The following is a 22417-nucleotide window of genomic DNA, read 5'->3' on the forward strand; positions in this document are numbered from 1 at the left end:
AGTCACTGACCCTCTAGGGTTAAGAAATGTTTAGATGTTGTACTGAGGAGCATGCTTTGGTAGGAAATATTGGTGATAGGTGGATGGTTGTACTGGATTACCTTGGAGGTCTTTTCCAGTCTTGGTGACTCTACGATTGGGGGTTGAAACTAGATGATCTTTGAGGTCCTTTTCAACCCAGAACATTCTATGATTCAATGATGCTATTATTCAATGCATAATACAGCATGTCTGCCTTTGCTACATGTACTGTAAATTTGCTAAACTGATACTTGGTTTAAGCTAAGTCACTGTGCCTCCCAAATATGCTTCTGGCCTAATCTGGGACTGTCTCATCATTACTAATTTTCTGTTGGCCAATATTTACATCAAGAATATGTAAGGTTTTTGGTTAAGTGGGTTTTTAGTGTGTGTGTAGTTGTGTGGCAGTTCATAAAGAGGTGATTATACACAAGATTAAAATATTGCCCAAAAATAAGTGTGCAGCAAGTGACAGAGAATCTCAAAACACTTCTTATAACTGAGAATAAGAGTACTGGAAATAGGAAGTTTATGCCTAAATTATTGAAATTGTATAGTTTTTGCTTTTTTTTTTTCCCCCAATCAGATTGAAAGTTGTACTTCTAACCCTGGCAGGGTGTGGTAGTTTCACCCTGATTGGCAGCTCACCACTCATCATTAAGGAAGAACGGAATAGACTCATCTATTCTCAACAGTTTTTTCCACTGTCATTCAGCACATACTGAGAGGACTCAGAATCTCTCATGAATTACAGAGAAAGACTCCTCTTGTCTTCAGATTCAGGGCCCAATCCCCTCTGTCTACCATGGTCCTCCGTGGTGAAGCACAGCTTGCTCTGGAAAAGTGCTGAACTCATTAGCAGCATTACTTTCCTTTTAGGTAAATGCCTTGAAAGCAGAATTGTCATTAACATGAAATTGCTTTGACCAGCACTTAAACTCAATAGGACAATATATGAAACGTTAACTGCGGACTTCCAGCTGAGCTCCTCAGCCCTTCTCTTCTGTCACTTTATACAATACTGCTGACTATCTGCCCTTTTTCCTCTTTCTTAGGCTTATCTCAATAAGACCCGTCTCAAAGTCACTGAAAAGAAGAAAGAGGAACTGAATATATCTGACAGCTATTTTTATCAGATAAACTAAAGTTCAAATAAATGGAACTCTTTTGCCTTTCAAAGGCCTCCAGTCCCCCGACATTTTCTCATGCAATATAGCCCTTTCTGAAAAACAGGGATTGCTGTCACTTTCTTTGTACAGTGATGTGGGACTGATCCACCTTTGATTTGCTAACTTTGCTGAAGGATAAACATTTCTGCAGTGGTCAAGGGGAGTATGGCATCACTCAAAGGAAAGCATAATGTTATTGACTTCTTTTCTAAATGCCCATCAAAATAAGTTTTAAAGTTATTCAGAGATATCATCCTTGAGTCCTTCCTAGAGAAGGTTGTTCTCTGTTCTTTCAGGACCTAGTAAGGGGCCACACAAAAGCTTTTCTATTTGACAGGATTCACCTCAATGGTCTTGCAGATTAAGGTGAATATATTGATTAGAGCTGGCTGGGGATAAAAATTATCCTTCAATGGAAACATTGTCCGCCAGGCTATTCAGCCAACAAGAAAGCAAGCAGAACAAGGCAATGTGATATTTTCATCAATAATTGGCTTGTCTGTTGCATACAGGGATGGTCTTTGAATTGACCTCCGGTAGTTACAGGATGACCAAGAACAAGGAATGCATCCTGGAAATGAAATTTTCAGTGTATCCAGGATACACTCTTCCTTTCCCTGCAGAGGAAGCTTTTGGTGCACATATAAGTTGATCTGCAGGATCCTTAGCTCCACCTTCTCTATTTCTGATGTTTGAGAAGGGATGGAGCATTGTTTCTTGCTGTTAAACTCCATTAAAGAAGTGCTCAGCCCCTGTTAAAGATCAGTTGTGCTTTAAAACTGATGGAACCCAAAGAACAAAAGTTATAGTTTTGTTAAATGACTCTGACTAGTGAAGTGAATGGCTATAACCTTTATTAGTACAATTATGACATTAAAGTCACGTTTACTTCTTAACATGTCAGAGGCTGCCACTGTAATGTCTGTCAGATTATGCTGAAGGCTTATTCACTGCTCTTTATGCTACATCAGTAGATGTAAAAAATTATATCTGTTCTGTAATTAGTGATCTCCATAATGGAGGCATTATCAATATTGCTAATAGACAAGGATACAGTCTTACTATCTCCTATTTTAGCAGCTCTCTACAAGATTTTACTTTTCTTTTTTTTTTTTTTTTTTTTTTTTCTTATCTACAGCTGATGAATGAACTGGGGTGTCAAGATGGGATAACGACTGCTCAGTAGGCAATAAAAGCATGTTTCTGGATCATAGAATTAGAGAGTCATAAATATCCAGAGTTGAAAGGGACACACAAGGATCATCGAGAACAACTCCTGGCTTCACAGAGGACCACCTAAAAATCAAACTCTGTCTGACGGCATTGTTCAAATGCTCCTTGAACTCCAACAGCTTGGGGATGTGCCCACTGCCCTGGACAGTCTCTTCTATGCCCACCACCCTCTGTTGCAGACCCTTTCCCTAACCCCCAGCCGCCCTTCCCGTTACACAGCTCCATGCCTTTCCCTCGGGCCCTGTCGCTGTCACAGAGACCAGAGCTCAGCACTGCCCTCTGCTCTCTGTGAGGAGCTGCAGCTGCCATGAGGCCTCCCCACAGCCTGCTCTGATCTGAGCTGAGCAAATCCAGGCACCTCAGCTGCTCCTCATATGTCTTCCCTTCCTGACCCTTCCCCATCTTTGTAGCCCTCCTTTGGATGCTCTGTAATAGTCTTATGTTCTTATATGATGGCACCCAAGCCTGCCTTCAGTGCTGGAGGTGAGGCCGCACAGTGCAGATCAGAGGGGACAACCCCTCCCCTCACCTGGTGGCAGTGCTGGCCCTGATGCACATCGGGGTACAGTTGGCCCTTTTGGCTGCCAGGGCACACAGCTGACTCATATTCAATTTGTTGTCAACCAGGACCCCCAGATCCCTGTCCACAGGGCTGCTCTCCAGCCTCTCATCCCCCAGTCAGTACAAAAATTCAGGGTTGCTCTAGTCCAGGTGCTGAATCCAGCACTTCCCCTTGTTAAATTTCATGCAGTTGGTGATTGTCCAGCCCTCTAATTTGCCAGTATCTCTCTGCAAAACCTCTTTACCCTCAAGGGAGTCAACAGTTCTTCCCAATTTAGTGGGGTCTACAAACTTATTTAGTACGCCTGCAAGTCCTGCATTTTAGTTATTGATGAAAACATTAAAAGAAACAGCTGAAGGCTTAATTCTGATACAAGATAAGCTGTTAAGTGGAAAGCTCTATGTTATATCTACACATTTACTTCATGGTCCACTGATGATATTGTATTCTAGATGAAATCTCTGCATGTAAGTGGTGAGACTTCTTTGGAATGGCTATGACTATTAGAAAGAGGTATTTAGTTAGAGCAGAGTATCATCACTGGTATAGGAGGCACTTTAATAACTTGAAATTTACTCTCTTTCTTCCATGGGCACAGTCACAGCACATAATTGATTTTTCATTGGATTTAGGATTGGGCTTTCTAACAAAAGGACCATCAAAGCCATCTACTGTCAACGTATTTACCAGACCTTACTATGAGAGACTTTAACATTTTGCAAGTATTACTAAAAGTCTTCATTCTAAAAGTAAATAAGAAAACATTTTTGAATGTTTGAAAACGGTGTGAACCAAACTATTCAGCAGCTTAAGTATTTAAGATATCTAAGTGTTCAACATATCTATTTGAATTATGGCCATAAGTAGAAGCACTCATTTATCTTTCATGAGACATTTTTAATTATAAACTGCTGGCATGATAAGTAAAACACTTCATATGAAAGGTCATTTAAAATTAATTCCTCTTATTTCAGCTTAACAATTTTAGAATGCTTGAAATGCACTTTATACATGAAATGTTCTGCATTCCAGTCTGATTTTTTAACTTCAAATTTTGTTAGTAGAAAACAGTTAAACTTGAAATGAAACTCTGCAAAATGTTAAGTACGCAATGATAATATGCCTCATTGCAAATCTTCTGTTTTTCAGATTTTAGACTGCTAAATATTTTTCTGCCACATTATGTATAGGATATTTTATTTGTCTTTTAGCCAAACTTTTTTCATGGGTCACAAATTTCCTCAGTCCTTTCATAAATCTTCAAGAAGCAGAAAGTATTGGTATCTCTCTTTTACAAAAATAGATGTAAGTGGACACAATATTCATTTCCTCTGAAAGTAACTAAGAAATGCTGAACAATTTAAAAGCTGATGCATTCATCATCAGGAAAGTCTATTATAATTTGGAAACTTTCACATTTTTGTGAAATATCAGGCACAATTAAAAAGTTACTTACTGTTACTTACTAATATCATTTTTCATGGTAGACCCCTATTTTTTAACTAAGTTAAGTTTATGAGATTAGCACTACTATTGGAAGATGGAGGAGAATTTATTTACAAACTTTACATAAAATTGTGATTTTTCATTAAGAACTTGAGGCCAAAAGCAATTAACTTAAATTTAAGACCTGCATCACCCCATCTGAATAAAGAAATAAAAAAAAATATTTATTTTTCTCCAAAATCTGATACATTTTTTCAATAAGAACTATGAATGAATTAATTAGTTTGGATATTCTTATTTTAGAACGGAAGTAAAAATAATTAAAAGGAAATAAAATCATTGATTTATGGTCATTGCCAGTGTTCTATGGCCACTGAAGAGATCACCTTCCAAGGCACCTGCCAAATCATTGCAACTGTTTGTTACCCCAGGACAGTAAGTTAAATGAAATCATTTGGAGGGATTAAAATTGCAAACTGGGAAAAAAAGAAAGTTCTGAGTTGTTTTTTTCACTATGTTTTAATGGAAAAGGCAATCAGAAGAACAGGATATTTCATTTTATTTCATTTTATTTCCTTTTTCTTTGCCTTCCTCTCTTCACTTTATTTCCCCTCTTCTTATTCCTAACAAAAATACCTCATATCTCATTAAAAAAGACAAAAATACAAAACAAAAACCAACAAACAAATTTACCTACTTAGAAAATATGTGGAATGATCATTATGGCAAACTGCATCATTTCTCTGCTGTTCAGCTACATTAGCTGCTGTTAGCTTTCATTGTCATACATCAGATCCTGCTACAGAATTATGGAAATATGTTATATGCATTGAAAGATCTAATTACCATTTAAATTTTTGCATGGCTTTTTCTATTGATCTTCCTTGTTTTTAATATGATAGGATCAGGAACCAGCTCTTCTCTGATTCAGCTGGATGAATTTCAGTATTGTCATGCAATCAATTAAGGAGCTTGTGGAGGAAGGGACAAATCCTGCTTCTGAAGATATGTTGGAATTAGGAATGCAGTTACAAAGCTTCAACCTGTTTCAGAATGCCCAGTACTATCTCCTTCTAAATAACAGTTTCAAAATATAAATGCATTTTTGACTCCTATCATATTTTCTTCCACAGTTATTACTTCAGTTTGTGCACCTGTGACACTCTGAGTAAGGTCAGCTTCTGCAGCAGTAAAGAGGAGCCTTGTGACACACATTTCCCTGCAGAAGCCTTGTGCCATCAGATTACTTAAAACGTCTGATAGTTGCAGAGGTCAACTTGTCACATTGATCCCAACTGCTCTATCCCAGTACCCTGCTCCAGGAGACAGCCATTGTGAGTCCTGCTCCTTCATTCTATGCTATGTATAGGTGAACCCAACTTACCAACAAATACTTGTGACCAAGTACATTGCTGCACCAGCAGAGGAAATGGCAGCTTTTTATGTAAAACTCTAGTTTCAGATTTCAGCTTTTCTTAGATGTACAGGACTTCTGGTGTTGTTTGTGAAGATAATGTAGTCTGAATCTCTTTGGATTCATACCTCAGTACAGGGATTTGTTCCCAACTATGATTTTCATCATAATTATTTTAATCATTAATCATGATACGAGGCACTTAAACAATCTTATCTACTTTTTCTATCTTTTCTTTTTCGCTTTAGTAGTTCTTAGAGCTTGGCATAAAGATTTCATTGTTCTTAAGTATTTAAGTATGTATACTTCAAAACAATAACAACAACAACAACAAACAGTTTTTATTCTGAGGTTAAAAAAAAAAAAAAAAAGGATTCTAAAAAGAATTCTAATTTTTCCTCTTCTGTTTTTTCTTGTGCTACTTCAGCTTTCTGTACTTGTGAGAGTGAGGCAGGAACAGCGCTCCATTTTGCCTTTGAATTCCCATCCCATCTCTCTCCTTCTCTGACATTCATTTTTGTTTTCTGCACTGAATATTTGAAAGGCAATTGGGCAGAGTCAGGTTATGTGTTAGGAAAAAGTTCTGCACCAGAACCAGAAGGCTGTGGGCATGGAACAGGTTCCCCAGAGCACTGGTCACGGCCCCAAGCTTCAGAAGTTCAAGAAGGGCTTAGACAACACTCTCAGACACAGGGTTTGGATTTGGGGTAGTTCTGTGTGGAACCAGGAGTTGGACTCAGTAATCTTTGTGAGTCTCTTCCAATTGGGATATTCTGTGATTCTATGATTCTATAATTTCTATTCCTAAAGCATACATGTAGCACATTCAGAGACAAATCCCTAATGGGAAATAGGTGGCAAAACATATGTGGCCATCCTGAGCAGGCTGGGCTGTTGCAGAACCTAACATGAGAGAGCAAGGAGATCAAGACAGGAAACAGTTGTTTAGTAGAGACATGGAGAAATTAGTCTGGAACAAGGCAGCCTAATGCAACAGCATATGCCCTCCTGATAACACGTTAGAGAGTTGTTACACTAATCTTTCTCTCATTAGATCGTTCTCTGTGGTTTGACACTTACAACTTCAGGCCTCATGAGTTAAACAGGCTAAACCAGTGGTGGACTCCTGCCATGTACAGTTATTTCCCTCTGCATGGAGCAATTAGAAAACACTAATGATCATCCCATGAGGATCCCCTAAAGAGTTTCACTGCAGAGTGTCATATGTACAGCAGCAAAGAACAGAGGGAAGTAAGGCTTGGAAATGCTTACAAACTTGATGTCTTGCCTCCAGTTGAACCTGTAACTGCAGTGTAGTAAGCACCACCAGATTCTGATTTCCCAGCAGAAGCAAAATCCAGCATATATCTGTTTAAAAAAAGCCAATTTGAACTCACTATTAAGCTTCATCCTACTTGTGATAGTAGCAATAAAGCAAAGGGAATTGCAGTTAGGGATTTAGACTGTAATCTATTTAATTTTGTACACATTAGAAAAATTAGGGCCAAGACCTAAGCCTTTTAACTTGAGAGGTATGGAAAATTCAAGTTGATGGACACTCAGCTGAGGATAGGGAGGAATGAGACTGGTGGGCAATGGAAGAAAAGAGAAAGGAACAATAGAGGTTAATTACACAGCCTGACTGTAGACTTCTACTTTGAATCCTAAGTGAAAAACCTCTCAGGGGTGATTTAGAGCTTACTTTTCTCTGCAGGCAGTATTAAAACTTAGCATACAAACTTAGATACAGAAACTATCTGCATGAAATAAGAATACGCATTTTCTTCATACAATTCCATCCTCACAATTAGAATAACTAGCAATTGAAATAACCATAAAGTTTTTTCTTCTATTATCTTCATATATATGTCTGAGGTACATTTCCCCTTTCTTTTATCAAACTGATGGACTTGCAGACTTACAGATATTTGCATTTTTGCAGAGCAGATCATTTTAAGGTACTATGCATAGATAAATAAGATGCTTTGCATCTCTGTGCATAAATCTAGTTAAGCTGAAAGCACTCTCTCACTACAAAGCACTAAAGTTTTGTTAGCATGGTGATAACGTTTATTGTAACTCAATTTTAAGATAAATTTTACTTAACTGTCTTTTTAAAAACGATAACATTGCTTTGGATAAGGAGTATATGAAATTATGAGCAATAGTTTGTGACTGTGATTTGTGCATTAAAAAAGATCTACAGAATCTAATGAGTTCTTTGTGAGTACCTAGGAAATAACAAGGAGTAACAGCTAGTTGAAATTTGTCATGAACAAAGCATGTCAAACCAACTTTTTTTTTTTTCCTGTAAAATAGTTTATAGACTGAGTAGATGCTGTAAACATCTCATTTTGACTTTGGAAAGACTCCTGACAGTCTTAGGGGTTATTTTCCTGAGTAAACCTGAGAAATCTGGACTAGAGGAAAAAACCGTTATGTGAAAAGACAATTAGAAAGTTGTTTTCGGGAATTAGATACCAGTCATTTAAAGTCAAAACAGGGGGACCACTAAGCAGGATCCACCAGGGGACTGTCTTCATTTTGCAACTACTCAATACTTTTGTTAATGACCCAAATGATGGGATGGAAAATGCACTTATTAAATCTGCAGGTGACAACAAGCTTCAAGAATCTCAAGAACAAGACTGGAATTTGAAATGATGCAGATACGCAAGTGAGATGGTTGGAAAAATTAGGTGATATTCACTGGGGACTTATGCAAAATATAATACTTCGTAAGCGTAATCAGTTGTAAAACTTTAGAATGGGGACCAGCTGCTTTGTCAGTCATTATTCAGAAAAGGATTTGGACATTATAGTGGGTCACAAGCGAACAGTCAACACTGTCATCATTTTTCAACTCCTTCCTCTGTCTTGAATGTAAAAACAGTAGTATAACCTTCAAAACCATATGCTATTGTCCTTCCAATTTATTCAGCACTGGGAGGTCTCTTCTAGAACAACATATCCAAGAAAGATATGGACAAAAGCCAGAGGACAGGAATGAGAGTGATCACATACCTGAAACCATGTTATTTTAGGAAAGACTGAAAAAGTACAAGTGTTCAGCTAAAAGAGGAAAAGAAGGAAAAGACTGGGAGCATACCTGGCAACAGAATTCAGCTACTTTTTCAGTAAATAAATATCCATGGAGGGCAGCATAAGAAATACCAATCTAAATTTTAGATTGAAAAATTGATATTAGACTTCAAGACAAAATTCATAGAAGTAGTAGAATAGGTTTCACAGAGCAAAAGAAACACTGATTTGAAAGGATCTTTGGAAGTCATTCAGTTTAACACCCAGCCAAGTATTGGACTGCTTTCACCACTAACTTTTCTGGAGGAGATGGGGAGTCCTCCTTAAAACATAAGGGGTTTTAGAAGACAAAGAAACCATTAAGATGTATCACATTTACCAGAAAAAAAAAAAAAAAAAAAAAAGCAAACAATCAAAATAGATATTCAAAATAGATATTGCAGTGTTTTTTGTTAGCTAAAACTATGAAAAAAAAATGGAAGGTTAACAGTGACAAGTTCAGGAAACAGTTCTGCTTTGAACAGATTTTGAGATTTGAAGAGTGAATCACTCACTCATGTGAAGATCTCCATGGGCACCAAGGCCAATGAAAGATGATTGATTAACTCTACACACTGAAGTAAAAATAAGTATACTTGAGAAGCACTAGTTCAAATGTCCTAAGAAAGGCCATGGGTATGACTGGAATAGAAAATGTAATTCTAGAGAGACTTATAAATATTTCATTTTTGATATAGATAGAAAAGACAATTAGGTACAAAATCAGTAGTAAGATCCACGAACAAAAGCAATGGAAATCACATAATTCATCTTGGGTATTAATTAGAAGTATTCCCTATGCTTCCTGACCAAAAACAGTTGAAGTCAGGACTTGTCTACAACAAGTTGATCAGGGCTGGTTTTGAAGAACTCCAGGGATGGAGTTTCCACAACCTCTCTGGGCAACTTGTACCAGTATTTGACTTCTCCCACTGAAATCTGCATCCTTCATTGAGATTTCTATTAAGTGCTCTGATGCGCTAGGGTAGTCATTCCTGTAGATGCCAGGGACCATGCCCTTTGTACATCACCATTGCTTCTGAGCTAACAGAGTGACAGCAGGAGAGTTTGTAGTCCATGTCAGCATCCCTCCTGCATCAAATGCTGCATCTGAGATCTGTGGTCTAAAGCCGGAAGCTATATAGGCTTCTTCCCAGTACTTGCTGGAAGGATATTCAGCCCTCCCTTATGAATCAGCTGGGGAGGGAGCAGGGTGGAAATAATAGATGTCAGAGTTCATTAGAAGCTTCTAGAGTTTGCTGGAAGTTAGGGTTTCCCATAGCTATACTTATCCAGATGCAGGTATCACTATAGACTTCTAAGAGTTCCCAGCAATCTAATGACAACCCCAGAAGTTTCACTCAAAGCAAAGTGCAAAAAGTGCTGTGTAAGCTGCAGTGTCTGTCAGCTGCCTCTGCTAGCTACTAGGAAAGGGAAATATCAAATTTCACAGTAAATGTTAATTTTGAGAAATTATTTTAAGGGAGCCTTCTATAGAATTAAAAAAAATGACATTTAACTTGCATTTCTGAGGTTTTGTAGCTGCTGCTTTTTTTAATTTGAAAGGTATGGTAACCCAGTACCTTGAGCAGGTTGGGGAATCTGCTTGATCACTCTTAGGTGTTTGGTGAGATCAGCAATGGATTTGTAGCTTAAGAAAACAGACCAGAACCAGTTTCTTTGATACCTGAGAAACAAACAAAAAAAAAGTTGTGTAAGTATTTTAAACAACTACAAGAGTGTATCACTGCAAACTATTAGATTATGCCCCGTTTCAGTTAAATCATTTGTATGCATGGCCACTGTTTGCTCAAAAGATCTTTGTTGTGAAAGGAGATCATACTTGGACACTTAGGATGCGAGTGAAAAATCAGTAAATATTCTGTATCTTATCCCTTAACAGTTTTCACATGCAATGGTTTTGTTGTAGGAGGAAATTAGGTCTCCAGGGGGTCCTAATCACTAGGCTACAGACTTATGCTCTCACTTATGCTCTGCTTGGTTTCATGAATCTCAAATTATTTAGCTATCTAATAGAATACTTTCCTCAGGAGGGAGTAAAGAATAACAATATGCACAAATTCCCTCCTTCCCCCATTGTGTTCTACATCGAGACAGTTGAAACAGCTTACTCAGAAAATGAGAGACATAGGACTCAATATGCACAAGTAGAGGTGGGTGTATACCTGCATCTCTGAAATCACGAGAGAGTGCACTAACTTTATCATTACAGAAAAATAAGTCAGGGCAAAAAGAAGAAATAATTGATGCCCCCAAAGTTTTGCCTTGCATGAGGTTTTCTGTGGGAACAGTTAACAGGTCACACTCCTTTGGGAAGGATTCTCATGCAGCAGAATGAGCTGGCAATCTACTCCTTCTTCCCCTTAAGCAACTATCGATGGCAACATATTTTTATGATTGCTACAAATTAAGAAGAATAATTACAATTCTTGACAACCTCAACTTTGCAAGGTATTTATTTAGAAGCCCACACAAATGCTTCAGTAGAATAGAGTACCATAGCCACACATAGGAAGCTCAACAAACTAACCCACCAGTAGAAAGATTGTCCTTTCTTACAGCCTTCATATTTCTAAGGCACACTTCAGGGACTGTAAATCAAACACTAAGTTCGAAGTTATATATGACAGTACAGAGAACTTGTTAATTTTCTATGCTGGCACAATGAACTGGTGACCTTGCTACTTCAAGACCTAAACCTACAAGATTTTATCAAGCACATTTACTTGTGAGATGTTAGTTCCACTCCATTTATATCCTCTAATGATAATATCAGCTTAGATTTCATGAGAATTATTGAAAGAAGAGAAGTAGGTATTTTCTACAAAATGGTAGTGCTTTTCTTTTGGAGGATCAGAGAGAAATATGCAAGTAATGTTGGCCACTGCTTTTAGGAATTGACCTTCAATGCAAATCAAACTGAGGAGAAAAAATAATATCATGGTTTTAGTAATTTGAACAGATAATACGTAGAAAATCTAAGCTGAATTACTCACAGCAATAGTAGTTATGCAACATTACCCATTGTGACAACCCAAAAATGAACAGTGCAGTAGTTTTGACTGGTTCTGTGCAGACACAGAAGCTACAGTAGCAGGGACTTGATCTGTAATCCAGATCACTGATAAAGAATACAAAGTAAAAGATAAATGCCAAGCCATTCAATCAGTATTTGTCAACCAAACTTTTCATCGAACACACACTAATCAGTTCCCACATAGAAGTTTCATTGCCCACTCAAACACAGGAATCTCATACATTTGGAAGTAAATATTTTACAAAGGATTTGAAGCAGAAGATGCAATTTTCCAGTGAATATAGATAACATGGTGCAATTGACTCCTCTAGGTGAAGTGAGTCTATAGCTGAAAGTAAGTCTAGACAACAGCTACATCATTGCTATTTTAGAAGTATTGTATTACGGACTGCATAAAATACGATGCACAGTGGAGCAGGAATGATTTACACCTGCAGAAAATCTGGCCAACTTTGAAGATTTGTTTATGAAAGTAAAAAGAAGGTAAAAAGCAGAAATCATTTTCCCCTTCATTTTCCTCTTTCTTTTCCCCCTTATTTTTTTATAATCTGTCACAAGCCAAGGAAGAAATGTGAGAGCAAACTGCTGTGACTGAAACAAAGCCTGGGATAGCAAACAAATACTAGAAAACAGCACTAGCAAATTAAAATGGAAAGGAAATGCCACAGACAACTACTGTGCTGCAGTCTTTGGAGAATCAACTTGCAGTGGATTAGCACAAATGTGCCTTGATTCATCATCATGTTCTCCAGTTCAGCAAGCACAAACTGATACTTTTGAATGGAGGTAGTCTGCAGTAAATGCTGTAATTTGTGACTGTGTGACAGCAAATGAAACTCGGCAAGTGGGCCAAGCTAGCTAAAGCAAAACAATAATAGCTTGGTGAGCATATTAGGCAACTCTGGAGGAGAGGAGATTGAAGATTCAGGCAATAAGGAGAATATATGTATTTTAGATGTTAGACAAACCTATTCTCAAATCATTACATGCGACAAGAACATCCAAAAAGTGTAGGGCAGAAACATACTCACCCCTGTAAAACACATTTCCTAATAATACTTCAGTGAGTAAACAGGAAAAAAAAAAGAAAAAAAGAAAAAGGAAGTTCAGACAGCTAGTAGATATTTTTTGGTGGCATCTGGCTAGAGGTAAATAGTATAATGAGACCTTTGTCTAGTTTTTATGATTTATGGGTTCAGTTTCATTAGATCTAGGATGTGACATTTATTGGGTACTATCTGCTCTAAGAATTTATGTTGCATAGCTAAACATCATGTCTGTATATCTTTTCTCAGTAATCTCTGATAATACCCAAATGGGCATTTTATTTTAAACATCTGGACAGCCGTATGGTTTGAGAGAATTAAGGTGCTAAGTGAGGAAAACAGCATAGCCATAAAGCCTTTCAAATAAACAAAGCTTTCTTTGGAACATTAACTTCTTTACAGAGAAATCTCCGTTCCTAAAAATGCACTTAGTACTTTATGTCTTAATCTCAAAGTAACACTTTTCTTTTACAAATAATCTCAAGGCATTTAATGGTAACATTACTGTAGAAAACTAAGATATTTGCATAAAAAGCACATCACCCAAAGAGATATACAAAAAAAAAGCTCTATTTTTTTCTTCCATCTTTTGTCTTTGTTTCACACTGAAAGCAGGAAAATACTGTTCAACAGGGTGTTCTTTTCTAATAACACTGTCAGCTTTGTCATAAAAATGGCTGAAGGTGTAATTTAGGGAAATTTGTCTGCATAGTAATAATTGACTTTCTATTTGCTGACATTGAAATTTAAAAGGGGAGAGAGATAAAGCAATTTATTTGGTGCTTTGGTGGAGTCTGTCTTTATGTGTGTGCATGCCAGTGTCTGTGCATGTCTGCATGCATATAGCTCAAAATCATTGGTAAAGGTACGTTCCCATGTATAAATAATGCATAAATGCTGAGAAACATTACTCACAACTCATATGAAAATTTAAAATCATTACATATTACATTCCTTCCAAAGTATTTCATAAAGTTGTCAGTATTTTTTTTTTCATAAATGTATTTTTTATATATGTGTATAAATTTATTCGTGTAGGAGACAATCTCCTTCAGTAATACAGGAAATCAAAATATGTAGATAATATGTAGAATATTCTTTTGGCCTTACGTTTCTTCCAATGCATTTTTATTCATGAATTATTCTATTTCTAAGATAAAATAATGTTATTTTATGTTATTAAGAGTGGAATTAATCTCACTCAACTAAACTTTGGGTATCACAGCCTGTGTTCACATGTTGACTTATTTTCATGCATTTCAGTCTATTAAATACAGTGAAACAATGTGGATATGTGGTGTTTATTTGGATAATCATGATTTAGCAGACTGCATCCTGGATGGAAAGGATTTAGCTAGGTTGTATGTGATTCATATTGCATCATTTGTTTTGACAGATCTTCCTCTGCATTTCTTTGTAGGAAATTATAAAATGATTGTACATTTATATAGATTTTCCCTTGTCATTCATCCTTTGCATTCTAAATACTAATTATCTGTCTGTACAGGTACACTTGTGATGAAAAATTAGATTAGATATACATTAAGAACTTATGTAAAAGAATGTTTAGGGTTGTCCTGCTCAGTTGCATTTTGAAAGAGATCTTAAAATAGATTCTTGAGCTTTAGTATTTGTTTGTTTGTTTGTTTTGAGCAAAAATATTTTTGGAACTTTTAAGGCATCAATTTGCTAGTGGATAAATTAGTATTTCTTGGAAAGACATACCTAATGTAATTTGTAAGAGTACAGTGGAGGGCCACTAAATTGATTTGGGGTCTACAGCACATAGCTCATGAGGACAGACCAAGGTAAAAGGAGAGATCCAAACTCTTCTTTGAGGTATTGAATGGGAGAACTAAGAGCAGTGGTCACAGACTTTCAGGAAGATGATTCTAAATAGAAACTGAGGAAAATATTTGTCCACAGGACAGTGATGAACTCTGGGAAAGGGTTGATGTGAGAGGCTATGATATCTCCATCCTTAGAAATCTTCTGAACTGTACTAAATCCTCTGCAACTTGGCTTGACTTTGGAGATAGCCCTGCTAAAGACTTCCAGAGTTTCCCCCCAAACTATAATTTTTAATGATTTTACTTAACTGAAAAATCCTTCTGGAGGAATCTTCATTGACTACAGTAGGAGCTAAGGTCAGCTGATCTTTTAACTTTGATTCCATCATCAGATACTTGAAACTTTGTCCAAATATGATGTGAGTCTTCTGATCTGAACAAATATGTATCATAAGGTTTGGAGGGAATCATGGCCAATAACTCAGTCCCAGTGAGTATAGGACATATTTTGTTATCCTTTTCACCACCATGCAGTTCTTTTTTGCTTTGGTGTCCATCTACAGAGAGGAGAAGGGAAGATCTCACAAGACAGAAATAGAGAAAAGAAAGCGGTTAGGCACATAGTTCTAGCAGTGTGCATTACTTACCCAATTTGAGCCTTTGCTGGTAATGAAGTAAATGCAAAGTAGCAATAGGAAACAGCCCAAACCCAATCTCTAAAGCAAAGCCTTAATTATTCTGAAGCTCGACACATTTCATTCTTGTTTCTACAAATGCAAGATTTGTAGTATTTGTGTAGATTGAAGACTGTTCTAAGACATGAAGTGACAGGAAGTCAAGCAGGGAAGGAAGGAAGGAAGGAAGGAAGGAAGGAAGGAAGGAAGGAAGGAAGGAAGGAAGGAAGGAAGGAAGGAAGGAAGGAAGGAAGGAAGGAAGGAAGGAAAGGAAGGAAGGAAGGAAAGGAAGGAAGGAAGGAAGGAAAGGAAGGAAGGAAAGGAAGGAAGGAAGGAAAGGAAGGAAGGAAGGAAAGGAAGGAAGGAAGGAAAGGAAGGAAGGAAGGAAAGGAAGGAAGGAAGGAAGGAAGGAAGGAAGGAAGGAAAAGAGGGAGGGAGGGAGGGAGGGAGGGAAAACAACTCCCTGTCCTGTGAAGGAGGGGAAGTGTGCGAGCAGCAGTGTGGAAATTTGGCCCTTAGCCAGTGTTTTCCCATCCCACACTTATGTCTGGGTAACCACAAATGATTTGTAATTAATGCATGGAAAATAAAAGTCAACCTTTTGTCAATAGGATTACACACCTTTCCTAAAACAATAGAAACATAAAAAAAAAAAAAAAAGTTCTAAAAACACAAGTAGTCAAAGTAAGATAACATTTTTAATAACAGTCTGCAAGGACTTGAATGGGACAAAGTAGTGTTAAATAAGAACAAATGGATTGTACAGTTGATAGAACAACAGATCATTATTCCTGTTAAATCCTACTCAGTGAAGGAGTACAACAGATAACAATTACATAGCCAATTATGAAAGACTCCTTGCATCTCTATCTCCCTTCCGTAATAACTTTGTTTCATAAGACTTTTTCTGATAGGTGAAGGGATAGAAGGGACTCTCACTTTCTGACACATTGAGTTTATTAGTCTTTGGCTGAGAAGCCACCAAAGTATCTAACAGCGAGAATTGGAATAGTGGTAAGAAGTGAGTTCTAACAGTATCACTAGGTAAAGCCTAGAAAAATGGCATCTCCATGTGGGAAGCCAATTATGAAGATTGTAGGTGCTGGAATTTTAATTTAATTCCACTCTCAGCAGGTTTTCCTGACCATTTGAATACTAGCAAAAAAAAATGATATTGACTAGGAAAAAAGTATTACAGAAAAAGAGACCTTCCAATACTACCTGTTTCAAAAGACAGTTTCAGAGGCAGCTCCTCTTCAGTCCTAGTTATCTTCACTAAGAAGTCTCTGATGAGCCTTTTCTGTGGCCTTGCTGTTATGTTGGAAGGAACTGGGATTGTTTCTGTGACTTCTAGAACAAATGGGAGACCTCTTTTAAGCCATCAGACCCAAACTGTTGGCTCTTGACTACAAAGATTGTCAGAGCCTGATTATTTCAGAGGGAAAGACTGGGAAAACATGATCCCTAAACACCTAGCTTCTGCGTCTAGCAAATGGGGATGTACTGTTAAATAAGGATGACTATCATGGATCTTGACAGAATTTCCCTCATTTTCTTCTCCTCTACTTTCTGCAGCAAATTGAAAATAAAAATGAAATTGAGATTTTTTTTTTAATTTGTTTTTTTTTTTTTTCTTTATGGTGGTATTTTGATAAAGGCTCAGTGTGAAAGTTGTAAAGTTTATTGAAGTCTAGCACAGAACTGCCTGTATCTATCAAGGTAGTGTCATCTGTGGCATAAATCTAATATGAAAGGATAGGCACACTCTTTCCCTTTTGGACTTGGATTTTATTTAAATTAGTAAAGTAACAACAGTGTTATGCCAAGAACTTCTGTTCTGAGAAACAAAAAAGAGAAAAGATAGGGTAAGAACTGGGAAAAAGAAACCAGTGCAGGGTTGTCTGTTCCACTTCAACATAATGGTTTAAATGAGGCCATAACAACCTTAATCTAATTTTATATAAGAGGAATGAAAGGAGAAAACAAAACTATTCCTCCATTTTCCCTTTCTGTAGCTCTTGCATCCTAGTAAATGAGCTGCTTCTAATTTTTAATTGTTCACTGTTATTTATCCTTGGAAGGTTGATAGCTTCAGGGAGTATGTCAGTGATTGAAAATCCTGTTGTAGCCTTTCTCTTTCTTTTTGCGGTGGGTCTTTTTGGTCACATACACTTCAGAGATTTCTATCAGTGTCTGAAGAATATTTTCTGACTGTTTTTTGAAGTCTCTTGACTTTAATAATATTATAAAATTTGTAACTTTATTCTTAGTCACTGTTCACATACAAAGCAGACACTTCAGCAGACACGTCATCTAATAATAAGCATTCAACTAGAGATAGGGGGTATGAGAATGAAGGAGTTGACACAACTCAGAGTCCTCCTTTAAAGTTAGTTTTGCTAACTCCACCCTGTGTCTGAATGGTGGTGGAAAAGATCCCAGCCAAACAGAAAAAAAGAGATCTTATGAGTAATATTAGTAATAATTCTTCTGAACCTCAGGTGGTAAATGTAATAGCTCATTTCAATAATTTAAACAAAGATTTTCAGTGTTATTCCAGATACCTTAGAGTATATAATCTGTCCTCTCACAAGATGCACAACTTCTTTGTCATAGATAGCCAGAGTATCTCTGATGGTAATAATATTTTTAGAAAACTAAACTTATTTTGATGCTGTCAACATTTTAATGCATAGGTTTTTAAAATATTCTCCACAAACACTCCAATCACTGTGTGGGGTGTTTCTATTTTCAAAGGTATTCTGAGATTTGGGGGGACATAAATTTTAAAATACTTTGACTTTGTGTATATCCGATATGCTTTTTTCATTCCAAGATTAAATTTGTTCCCCACAGAAAGTGATCTAGTCTTTTCAAACAGGAGATGGAAAAGGAAAAAAACATATTTCTCTTAGACTGTTTTGAAGTGTTCTGTAGGAAGTGCTTTTCAGAGACCTGCCCTTATGTTCTTGTCCCAGAGTTTCCTCTCCCACACCAATGCTCTTGCTGCCTCTTGTTTATCACTCTCCATCCCAGAGGTGGTTGCATTAAATGGATGAATGAAGTGATTACTTCCCCAACAGAGTTGACAATTGCTGTGGGAATCCTCAGTAGAATATATATATATATATTGTATAAGGGAACAATATTTTGGTTAGAGATTTTTGAAGAAAAAAAGAAAATCAGCTCTGTTTTCAGGGAACATTTTCAGCTCCTTCCTGTGACACAAAACATCATGCTTTGTCTGTCTTGCTATAATGCAATGAGTGACATTGCTAATACAAAGTGACTAGACTAAAGCAAATCAATGGACCTCAGCCAGAGCAGTTGTGTTGATGGCTCCAAAGTTGCTCCTGGGACTGTCAGGCAGTTAGGCTGCAAATGGGTTATTTGCTATGCTGTGCTCCTTGACATACAATGTTCTTTGCATTGCTACACAAAGAAGGGACGAAAACCTACTTGCATTTTTACTGAGATTTCTTTTCTGCACAAAGGCATACAATTTAGGCTTTGTTTCTTTGTTTTGGTTCAAATTATTTTCCAAACAACATGATTCAGAGAACATAATAAATGATGGGAATAATGTACACCTCCAGAATGCTGTGCATGAGAACACATTATTTTGCATCTACAGCATTAGCTCTACGCTGGCCTTTGTATTCTACCACATCATTCATGGTACAAGTTAATTACATAGTTTCAGTGTGCTGCTTTCTTTCTTACCACACAAGATAATACAATTCTGAACTCATTTAAGCAAAGTAAGTGCTTTTCTCCCTATTATATATTGTGCCAAACAGTAAATAATAGTAATTAATAAAAAGCACAGCAGAGTTCGGCAAAGTCACTTCTTGTTTCTATTAATCAAGAATAACAAGACTCTGTTGAGCACAGTGCAAAATGTTCCTTTGGAGTTCCCAAAATATCATTATTGACCATAACTGATCACTCTTGAGACAGGCAGACAGTAACAATGAAGACTTTAATTTGTTTTCCTTAACGTACCCCAGAATTAGTTTTTATATTAAGTAATGGGTAAACTGAAAACATGTTTCTTTTACTTAGAAAGACAGAAACAGCTGTTACCAGATATTTATCCATATATAATCCATATCCATATATATATATGTATATATATATATACATATAATCCATATATATATATCCATATATTTATACATACAGATCTACCTTTATCTACATCTCACATATGGCACGTATTCTAGCACCTGGGCATTCCCAAACTGTCTTCTTGCTGCTTTCTGGAACACATTATTTGTCAGTGCAATTGTTAATGTTCAAAGAAATGTAACAGCTATGAAATTTCACAGAATCACAGGGATTATAAGGGACATCTGAATATCATCTAGTCCAGACCCCTACTAAAGCGCAGGAAAGTATCCAGGTAGGTTTGAATGTCTGTGGAGAAACTACATGGCTTCCCTTGGCAGCCTGTTCCAGTGCTCTGTCACCCTCAAAGATAAGAAGCTTTTCCGCATGGATTTATGGAACATCCTGTGTTCCAGTTTCTGCCCATTTCCCCTTGTTTTGTCACTGGGCACTGCTGAAAAGAGACTTGCCTCATCCACTTGACTCCCACCCATTAGATATTTCTAAGCACTGATAAGATCCCTTCTCAATATCCTCTTCTCCAGACTGAACAGTCTCTCAGCCTTTCCTCGTAAGGGAGATGGACTGTTGGACTTTCCCTAGAAGTTCCTTGTCTTTCTTGAACTGAGAAGCCCAGAACTGGGTCCAGATGTTGCCTCACCAGGGCAGAGTAAAGGTGTAGGAGAACATCCCTCAACGTGCTTATGCAGCCCAGGATACCACTGGCTTCCTTGGCTACAAGGGCACACTGCTGGCTCATGGCCAACTGGTTGTCCACCAGGACCTCCAGGTCCTACTCCTCAAAACTCATCTCCAGCAGGTCAGCTCCTAACCTGTACTGATGTGTATGGTTGTTCCTCCCCAGTATAGGACTCTATACTTGCCCTATTTGAACCTCATCAGGTTCCTCTCCACCCAAATCTCCAGCCTGACAAGGTGTCACTAAATGGTAACACAGCCTTCTGGTGTGTCAGCCACCTCTCCCAGCTTTGTATCTTCAGAAAACTTGCTGAGGGTTCATTCTATCCCCTCATCCAGGTCACTGATGAAGATGTTGAATAAGAGCAAACCCAGCACTGACAACTGGGGAACATGGCTAGTTACAGGCCTCAAACTAGACTCTGCACCACTGATCACAGCCCTCTGAGCATTCCCAGTCAGCCAGTTCTTAATTTACCTCACTGTCCACTCATCTAGCTCACACTTCATAAGTTTACCTAGAAGGATGTTATAGGAGACAGTGTCTATATTTCCTTGTTCCTAGTCTGAAAATTGTATTGGTTGGCAACATCTGCTTACTTTCAAAGATTGTGCCATCAAGGAGGATGGACCTATTCTGTTTGTCTTTGTAAAGAATATTGTAGATGGTAGCACAGGTAGCTGGAATGAGAAGTAGCAAGCAAGCACCAGCTCAGGTTAGAAAGTCTACAGTTTAAAATGGCATGAGCAACTAGATGCTCCTGAGGCTGATGACCTAAGGGGATCAAGAAGAAGGGAAAAGAGGGAGAGGAAATTTTTAGAAAGTTGTCTCATGGACACAGTAGAGAAAGACCAATATTATTGTAACTTACTGTGTAATTACTCTTCACTAGGTATACATATGGAGCACAGCTGTAGTTAATCTCTCTGTCACCAACACCAAGCAACTCATTCCATTAAGTTGTAGATATACTAAGACATCTTAACTTTTGTGAAATACAAAAACAGTATCATCCACACTTTTATGGTAAAAAGCATATTCCTCCTTCAGAAGTTTTCCTCCTGCCTTTGATATTCCAGAAAGTTCAGATACAGCTTTTGCCACAGTTTGCATCTGTCAGCTGATCCCAGAGGGTTTATCTCTAACACACAGATGTCTGCCACCTGTCTTAAGGATCCAACTAACAGATAACAGCAGTAGTACCTCAAGCTCTATGGATAAACAGACTCTTGAATGGGACAAAGTTGCATCTGCTCACAGTCTTGTAACTGTCTAATGCAGTTATAAGTGCTTCAGGGATGGTTTAGAGCTGTTATTATTAATAGTAGGTTATACAACAATTGTATAACATCTGAAATGTGTGATAATTCATCTCCATACAGACCTCTCTCCAACACTTCATGCTGGTAGCAATTACTTATTTAGTTGTTAATGCTAATGTACAGTGCTTTGGGTTTTATTTATAAATAAGTGTTTTGTAGTCTACGAGAGTAATTGTTTAATCATTCATTTTCGCTTGCAAAAGCCAGAGGTACCTTTTATACAAACAATTTGACCCCAGTCTGCTAGCATTTAAATGGTCAAGCTAGGTTTTAAAATTAGAAACATTTAGATGAATGACCAGAAATTTTCACTTTGACTAATGCTTTTTATTTTCTTTTTTATTCAGTCTGACTTTTGCTAAGGAAATTAAATAGGTTAATGAGCAGCTAGAAGCTGTGTTTAGGTTTCTAATAGAAGCTCTGGTTTGGGAAAAAAATGCTAGATCTATAAAAGCCTGCATGATCTATACGTTTTACATGTTTAGAGGGTGCTATTACTGGATAGAAATAAGATTGCTGCATAAGGCTGATTTAGAAAAGTAAATATTTTACATAGATGTTCAGTGCATTATTAATCATCTATCAGACCTACTCCCTCTAAAAACCTAAGAACATAAAGCTTACATTCCCATTACTTTTATTATTGTAGAGTTATAGGTACAGAACAAGTTTCCTGAGCTGGGAAAGCCTGTGCTGTAAGCATACAGATTCTGTGGTAATCAGGACTCATTCACATCTTCAATATGTTTGTCACTATTAGATTTGGCAAAGAAAACATTAGATCTTTTTAT

Source organism: Gallus gallus, chromosome 2 (genome assembly GCF_016699485.2).
Source record: "Gallus gallus isolate bGalGal1 chromosome 2, bGalGal1.mat.broiler.GRCg7b, whole genome shotgun sequence".
NCBI lineage: Eukaryota > Metazoa > Chordata > Aves > Galliformes > Phasianidae > Gallus > Gallus gallus.